General features: G+C 46.2%; 1 long non-coding RNA gene across 1 annotated transcript; it reads right to left on the bottom strand.

The window, feature by feature from the left end:
• Window positions 1-1,480: 1,480 nt before the first annotated feature.
• LOC138972476 (uncharacterized) lies at window positions 1,481-2,658 on the bottom strand. Its single transcript, XR_011457637.1, has 2 exons — window positions 2,352-2,658; window positions 1,481-2,067 (listed from the first exon to the last, which is right to left on the bottom strand). It is a non-coding gene; the product is annotated as an uncharacterized lncRNA (long non-coding RNA).
• Window positions 2,659-9,516: the final 6,858 nt, after the last annotated feature.

The raw sequence follows: 9,516 nt of genomic DNA, 5'->3' as shown, positions 1-9,516 counted from the left end.
TTCGTCAACAGTGACCAAAAACGTCCAGAACCCCTTGTCGAATCCTTATGCGAAAGCCATCGCCGACGAAGGAAAGTTGACGACTTGTCCTCAGCAAAATACGTGGCAGAGAGAAGAAATAATTGGTGGAAGTTCCCTTAGAGTGCCGAATATAATACTCGGTGAAAAACCATCATACTCTAGAAACTGTGTATTAGATCCTTCCCCTTCTGCCGCTGGGTGTCAAGTGCGCCGTCCTTGTGCCTCTCTCAGACAACCTAGCCAATAACACGTGACTGACCTTGTCACAAAACCAGTCCAGCTATACACAATTCTGCCTCCCAAGCAGAAAAAAGACACGAGAAACTCAATCCCTGAAAATCCCGTGCGCGCTGTCAGCAAAAAACCGTCAGCCCTATGACAGCAGAAACCCCCACTGTGAAACTCGTGCGCTACAAAACATCCGTGCTCATTGAGCACCGTCAGCAAACTCTGCTGTAGCCCAATATCACGCACAGGCGCTTTCTATCATACTCGACCAAGAACAGGCACTCCACCGAGTGACACTTTCTTGGTCTCTGTCACCCGATCGTGACACCTAACACCAGGGACACGATCTGCAAGTCGTCTCTATGTGTAACACTGCCTTGTTTTCACATTATTCAGTAAAATATTATCATACATATGTGATTTGTTCCAACAGGTAAGACGGTGGTGCTGATACTGAAGGAGTTGAGGTGGCAGCGAATGGGCCGAATGTTAATGTTTTCTATCCCCTTACTTTCACAGTGTTTTGCAATATATTACATTAAATATGTTTTTTGTTCCAACAGGTAAGACGGTGGTGCTGGTACTGCAGGTGTTGAGGTGGTAGCGAATGGGCCGAATGTGCAAGTCGTCTCTGCATGTTACCTTATCATACTTTCACAGTGCTTTGCAACATATTTATCTGAATATATCTTGTGTTCCAACAGGTAAGACGGTGGTGTTGGTGCTGCAAGGGGTGAGGTGGCTGCGACAGGGGCACGATGTGCATGTCCTCTCAAAATGGTACACCACCCGGGCCGTCAGCACATCCATCACACAACAGCTGGAGATGTCGCTGAGCGCGGGCCCGACGCCTTCCCTGACACCAGGCAGCGTGTCGTACCACCCATACAATTTGATCAGGGAGGTGGATGTTGATCAGGCCGTCACCGACCTCGTGGCGTGCATGAACAACGGCCACCTCTACGTCTTGCTCGACGAGGCGTTATTTGCAAGCAGGTTAGCGTTAATACATGTGTGTGTGTGTGTGTGTGTGTGTGTGTGTGTGTGTGTGTGTATGTGTGGTGTGTGAATGTGTGTGTGTGTGTTACGGCTGGAATTTCAGTGTGTATGTCTGTATGTATGTATATATACTCCTATCAGAAATTGTGCGTGCTACTCTCTGTTTACTATATAACTGTTCTTCACACACACACACAACAGTCCAACCAGGCACAAAGACAAGAACACAGTATAGCCCTTTGCCCCTGCACCTCTATTAAAATAATCAATACAACATAAACATATTATTTCCCATTCATCCTACAAATCACTCTCACTCAACAAGGAGGTTCTATTCCTGTTAACATACAAAAAACTAGCTGCACAGAAATACAAACATGTTACTTTCTAATGCAGTCTATAATTCACGCGCACACACGTAGAACACTTCAAGCTTTGTTCTGTGAGAGCCCTGTCTGTCTCACTATACACGAAGTCATTGTCTCAAGCAATACTTCTGTCAATATTCACTTCTGTTACACACAGATGACAAAAACCACGACGCTCGACGTCTCGTGGTTGTTCACTTGGGAAACGTATCTCCGTACAGCTATCACGCTGGTTAATTTCTCCCAGTCGTACTCACATATTCAGTGGCACGCACTGCTCCACCCCACCCACACAAACTGTCTTCGTGTGGTGGAATGGGGACGGGGTTCCCGTTTTACAGCGCTTCACGCTGTCTCCCCTCCTGCGCTCCCCACAGCTCACGGCTCGGGCGTAAGGGCAGAACCTCCCGTCTCGTTCCCCAACTTCCGCGACCCCTCTCGGCCCGGGATGCTAAAATACACAAGTTTAAACTACCATAAGTCTCCATACTTGAATAAACTTTTATGACATTCTTTATCACTACCGTCAACTAACTTATGCGGTTACAGTATATACACCCGCTTACTCATAAGCGACTTCATTTCCGAAAAACATGTAAACATTCCCTTTTCAACAATGGCTGACATCAACGCACGCTTTTCAGCCAATTCATACATGACTCTCCCGGTCATTTCTCAAGTCAATATTTCCGAGCAAAATAATATCTCCGAGCAAAATATCAATTCAATAAATACCTGTAAACACAGCAGTTGAATCCACCGATTCAATACCGCGGCACGAGTCTAACCGACCTCCCAGCGCCCGGTGAGAAACTTTGCTAACAGGAGACACTTCTTCTCCTGTCGGTAGTCTCTAAAGTTCTGCTCGTGAAATGTCTATACAACGCCACCTCAGCCAATACTCCTCTCTGATTGGTCACATCCCACTGCATTGCGTCAACGACATCTCACCGTGCGGTGTCTACTCAAAGTTCGTGGCCCATGAAACTTTGTACACCTGCGTCACATAACTCCAATATACACTATGTGCAAATCCGTTTGTCACAGTGTGTGTGAATGTGAGTGTGTATGTGTGTGTGTGTGTGTGTAAGAGAGAGAGAGAGAGAGAGAGAGAGAGAGAGAGAGAGAGAGAGAGAGAGAGAGAGAGAGAGAGAGAGAGAGAGAGAGAGAGCTGTAACTGTCCGATTCATCTTACTCGTGCCACTGTGTATGCGTGAACTTGCTTGTAATCATAATCTTCTTCTTCTTCTTCTTCTTCGTACGACGGTTGTGTCAGGCTCGGAATCCGGGGGATGCCACAAGGTCCTCCAGTGCTCATAATCAAGAAGCACCTAAAATCCCAATGACCTCATTATTGGTTAAATATCAAGTGATGTCATTCATACAGTTGTGGCTATCGCATAAATATTATCATCTATTTCTCTAACATGTCTCATGGGAAACACACATCTCTAACGCCATGCCTTCATTCTGTGTCACAGCCATAAGGTTGGTCCCCGTCACACACGCCTTGTAACACGCCTAGCGGATCAAGTACCTCACCTGTACCTGTGGTGTGCCGGTATTGATCACCGCAACATACCCCCAGCACTGCAGACACAGGTGTTCACTGTCCCCCTCCGTTCGGCGCCCGCCGTCCTTCGTGAAATACAGCCCGTGATTCACACGTTTAACGTCCACGACTACAGCGACAGCGGCGTGGCTGCCCCTGGGGACGGGTTGAACGTGATACGGCTGAGTCACCATGGTAACGCTCACACAGGTCGGTGGCCGTTGGACTGCGCACAGTGTGGTCAGGATATCGCTGCCGTGCTGCGCCGTCTGGGTGTAGGTGAGTTGTGTAGCTGATGATGATGGTCGTGGTGGTGGTGGTGGTTGTGGTGATGATGATGATGATGATGGTGGTGGTGGTGGTGGTGGTGGTGGTGGTGGTGGTGTTGATGATGATGATGATGATGATGATGATGATGATGATGATGATGATGATGATGATGATGTTGGTGGTGGTGGTGGAGGTGGTGGTGGTGATTGTGGAAGGTTTTAGTGAAAGGTAAACATTCCCGTTTCCCTCCAGGTGTTTACCCCCCCCCCCCCCTTCTCACGCACACACACGAAAAACTCAGTCTGCCAGGTACAAAACATGAAAAGCACATCAACCATAATTACGTCATTTCAATTGACGTAAAATACAGAATTACGTCATGACGTCTTAGTTTGGCTGTCTGTGTTTGTCAAAAAAGCAAACTTTGAGATGATTTTATAACTCAGGTGTGTGTGCATGCTTGCGTGCGTGTGTGTGTGTGAGGGTAGTGTTCGAGTATGGGGGGGGGGGGGGGTACAAGCATGTAAACGTAACAGATGTTTGCTTGCATATCAGACTAGACATTTAACCATTCCAACGGTCTTTCCTTGCAGGTAGCAGCTTCCCCAACAGTCCCTCCCAGCTGAGCTACCGCGACGTGTTCGTCCTGACCAGAAGCATCGATCTACATGATGACGTCACGGATGAGGCAGGGCGGGTGACGTCACCAGCTAGCGGCGTGGTGCAGGGACTGAAGGATGCAGGTGTACCGGTGAGTGTGTTGGGGACACAAGACTTCCTACACAACAGGGCGATGTGGGAGGGAGCTGTGCAGGACGTGGCGGTGGCGGCAACGGACACAGTGACAGTAGCGATGTATGGCTGTGTGCACACCAGTGACACGCAGAGGCACAGACGACGCTACCATTCTGATCGCTCACAGCATCCTTGAACATCTAGAGAAGCCCAACACCTCAGCTAGAGTGTTATATGTGGATTTTAGTTCCGCGTTTAATACAGTCAAGCCTAGCCTCATGTACGACAAGCTGAACGCTCTGTCAGTCAGTCCACAGATCATCAAGTGGATTATCGACTTCCTGGTGGGTCGATCTCAGTACGTGGCAGTAGACGGGGTCATCTCAGACAGCCTCGAGATCAGTACAGGGAGTCCACAAGGCTGCTGTTTGTCTCCGACAATCTTCACCCTGTACACCAACGACTGTAGAGCCACCAATGGCAAACTTTCGAAGTTTGCTGATGACTCAGCTCTGGTAGGCCTGATACAGAATGATGATGACACAGTGTACAAACAGGAGGTGGACAAACTAGTAGAGTGGTGTGACCAGAACAGCCTAGACCTCAATGTGGGCAAAACAAAAGAGATGATCACAGACTTTAGGAGAGGGGAAAAGGAAACAGAGCCACTAGTGATAGGGGGGAAAGAGGTAGAACAAGTACAAGAGTACAAATACTTGGGCTGCATCATCAGTTCAGATCTCTCGTGGTCAAAACACATAGCCAAGGTAGTTAGCAAGTGCAATTCAAGATTATACTTTCTGAGGAAACTCAAGCAGTTCAAGGTCTGCCCTGAAATACTGGCAATGTTCTACAGAGCCAGCATTGAAAGTGTTTTGACCTTCAACCTCATGGTATGGTACTATGGGGCTACTGTAGAGGACAAGAGCCATCTGGCAAGAGTGATCAGACAGGCAGAAAAGGTGGTTGGGGTTCAGTTCCCAAGCTTGGATGAACTGGTGCATAAGAGAACAGCCACAAAAGCACGAAAGGTCGTTGAAGATGAATCGCACCCCCTGCATGATCAGTTTGCACTCATGCCATCTAGGCGTAGATACAGAGCTGCAAAGTGTAGAACCTCTCGCATGCGGAAGTCGTTTATTCCATCCGCCATCTCAGTTCTTAATGATACCACTTAGTGCATGCATGTGAAACTGAAAAATGTACAATGGTGTTTTCCTCAGAGCTAGCTAGGAATGCATTGTACTCTAATGTTGTCATGTTATTGTTGTGTTTTTTATCTTCATGTTTTAAAATTATCTCCACAACTTATAAAGTATACTTTTACACTAGAATTATGTTTAAACAAATTAAGTATGTATGTTTAATATTATTCTTATGAAGTTTTTTTACAACTATTTAGAATAGAACAGGATGGATGTTTTGAATGTCAATCACTGGGAGCAGTCAGAAGAGTAAGAATTTTGTTTTGTTCTCACTATCATTTGCTTATGAAGATCATGATGTTGTTCTATTGCTTAGTCAGTCCTAGAAATAATGTCCTAGACCTGTCTTACCTTGCTGTTATCAGTATTTTTGCCCTCTTTCATTACGATGCTATGGTATTTCTGTGGGTCTCCACATGTGTTTGTTTATAAGGCGGAAGTGACCTCCCCTTGTACACAATAGGCCCTCAGAGGAAGCCTACGGACAGACTAGAATAGAACATGCACATAACACAGAATGTCTGCACAGCACACACACACACACAGCAATACAGCACACCGTCTTGTACCTCCTTCTGCCCTGCCGAAGTCGGGGTATCCTTTTTAATCCACCGAACAATTAATATCCACAGCCATGTGTGTCTCCTGCCTCCGAACACACACGCTACAGAGCTCGACTCGATGTGCGCAGTTTCGTATAAAAATTATTTTCCAAATCTCCCCACTGTGTTTTATAAAATAATCATATTATGAAAGCACATACATTCTTATCTTAGTTGTTATGTATTCATTGTTAGTAAACATCGGCATTATTCATGTTTTACTTTAAACGCAATCATTGTTATTTATAGATCACAGGCACCTGATGTAAGTAGGTCACACACGTGTAAATGTTGTGCCCAGTCCTTGTTTTTGTTTCTGTTATTATTTTAGTTAGCAGGTCTAGTTGAGCACGTATTAAGTATCATGTACCCACTACTAGTCATTGTGCATTTTAGTTAATGGACTGATGATGTCATTTGTATGGAGTCGACGCACGTGCGAGGATATGTATGTGTGGGAGGGGGGGGGGGGGGGGCGCGGGAGATGGAAGCTTGCTGTATGTTATGTAATGTATATATTGTGTGTGATACGTGGAAATGTGATACTATTTATTTGCATGTATGATACAGGTACAAATGTGATAATTGTAGGCTTATACTAGTGATTACTGTGTGTGATACATGAAATGTGATATGAATGCTGTTTTTATATGTTATACTCTTACTTTCTCCCAAGCGCAAGACAAATTCTTCTATGAAAATTGAAGCCAATAAAATTTGAGTTGAGTTGAGTTGAGTTGAGGCCTGGAGCGGCGCGTGGTGGCCGTGTTACAGGACAGACATCAGCGTGATGATGATGACGGGCTGACTGATGAGGAGATTGATCGTGAAGACAGGCTGAATGCAGTATCACGCTGCACCACACAGCTCATCATGGTCCGCACGCCTCCTGTCACCACCACCACCACCCCGTCATCCCTTACAACAACCACTGCGACCACTACGACTACCTACGCCACAACTTAATACAACAACCACTACCACTGCCACTACTGCAACGACCACCGACACCACCAGCGACGCGACAACAACCACAACCACCACCACCACCACCAACAACCAGAGGAGGAGATTCAGGACATGGGTCTTGTCGTTAAATACCGCCATCAACGTCGCCCACACCACGACCACCACCACCTCCTCCGTACAGCCTCCACCACCACCATCGTCACCACCACCACCACCACCCTTTGCACAACGCACCCCGCCGTCGTCACCTCCTCCACCGTCAGCTTTACTACCGTCGTCACAACAAGAAGAAGAAGAAGACAACAACAACAACAACAACAACAACAACAACAACAACATTAGTGTCGCCCACAACACATGTGTTTTACTTCCTGGTTGGTATCGCGGATTGTTCACAGAATGTTATCACTTGGAGATTTCCTTGCAAGATTTCGTCACGTTCTATGACGCAAAACAAGAATTGACGTCATCGTGCTTGTGTTTTACGTCATTCAGATCTTGGCGCGCTTACTGCGCTTACACCTGTTGCATTTATTTGTTGAGATGCACGGCTTTTATTGTTGATGACACGTGTACCACTTGTGGTGCCCTGAAACACCTGTGAGTGTTAGCGGTGTGGTCTGTTGGTCTTGTGTTGCTTATAACACCTGTCACCTGTACTGACATGGTCTGAAACACCTGTGACTGTAGCGCTAAGGTGTATGCTATCGCTCAGTGAAACACCCGTGATGTATCGTTCACTAGACACCTGTGACTTTACCGCTGTGTTGTAGCGTTCACTGTAGCACGTGTAGCCTTCAAGGATGTGATGGATTGTTCACTGAAACACCAGTGACCTGAAGTAACTGACCACAAGTAGTGAGTCACGTGACAGCTTGTGAAGTAGACACTTCTCTACTTAGATTTCTCTGGGCGTGAGGGATTGCTACGCTGTGCTGTTTGCTGACAGTGAGAAATGACACGTGGCTTGCGTTCACCGTCACTTGGACTGCTTGGTCCAGTTAGTTCGCTCTTTAGGGAAATAAACAAACACTGAGCACAGTTAGTTAGCAAGTATTAGTGATAGTGATATTTCACTGTGCGTGCCATGGGAAAATGTGTGCTATAGACGTAAAGACTCATGTGAATAACTTTGATATGCAGTAGGCTACAGAATTCGTTTAACAATAGCTATAACTGACTATTCATTATGTCAGTCTATGAGTCAATGAGTATGAGCATACGTTTTGAGTGTGATTCTGAACCTGTTTAGTCTGTCGTTTACAATGTTTACTGTGTGCTTGAAAAGTAGATAGCAAAAATGGCATTTGTCAACAACAACAAAATCACTCACAACATGTTTGAATAAAAATGTTTTTGCTCTTTTATCTTTGTGTGTGTGGTGTGTGTGTGTGTGTGTGTGTGTCTGGTGTGTGTGTGGTGTGTGTGTGTCTGTGTCTGTGATGTGTGTGTGTGTGTGTCTGTGATGTGTGTGTGTGTCTGTGTCTGTGATGTGTGTGTGTGTGTGGCCGCGTTACACATTTTTAATTAAAGACAACACAAACGTTCTACATAATTAGGTATTGGTAAAAATCTGTTGAACAATACGCAGTATGCAGTAAATTACCAGCTTGAAATTCCCTCCATCCCGAAGGGAGATAACTGCCATTTTATCCAGCATGTAAATAAAAAATAGAAAGACAACCTCAAAACAAAAGAACACAAAACAAAACACACATTAACAACAACAACAACAAATGCTATTACGACTCGCCCTCGTCATGTCCGATCACAGTGTACACCCCCTTTGTGACCGCCTATACCTATAGAAGACTTCCTCCCCCAATACCCGCCAGATACAACATTCGTTCCCTTCTTACCCACACATCACCCCCCCCCCCCCCCCATCCTCTAACCTACCGACCCGATAGAATACTACCTCTTTTTAAGACCCCCCCCCCTCCCCCTGACTTGACCATCCACCCTGACCAGACCATCCACCCTGACTAGACCATCCACCCTCACTAGACCATCCACCCTGACTAGACCATCCACCCTGACTAGACCATCCACCCTGACTTGACCATCCACCCTGACTGACTAGACCATCCACCCTGACTGACTAGACCATCCACCCTGACTGACTAGACCATCCACCCTGACTAGACCATCCACCCTGACTAGACCATCCACCGTGACTAGACCATCCACCCTTTCAACACCCTGTGTTCACAGATCCTCTATTCATAATCTCTGAAAGTTCACTCCCCGTTTAAGGCTTCCTCTTTTCTACCACTCGATTTTCTCACATTGTTTTGTGATCTTAAAATGAGGATTCAACCATATATGTCTCTTCGCTGTCGTTGTTATTGACGATTATGTCACCGCCACCTTCAGCTTGGCGGTGAAATCATCGTCATGAACAACAACAGTGCTGCTTCAATTGAAGGTGGCGGTGAAATCATCGTCATGAACAACAACAGTGCTGCTTCAATTGAAGGTGGCGGTGACATCATCGTCATGTCACCGCGATGATGTTCCTGACGATGATGTCACCGTCACCTTCAGTTGAAGCAGCGCTGTCGTTG

The sequence above is a fragment of the Littorina saxatilis genome, linkage group LG8 (genome assembly GCF_037325665.1).
Source record: "Littorina saxatilis isolate snail1 linkage group LG8, US_GU_Lsax_2.0, whole genome shotgun sequence".
Lineage (NCBI taxonomy): Eukaryota > Metazoa > Mollusca > Gastropoda > Littorinimorpha > Littorinidae > Littorina > Littorina saxatilis.
The sequence above is the reverse complement of the archived record's forward strand: the minus strand, read 5'-3'. Positions and strand labels throughout refer to the sequence as shown.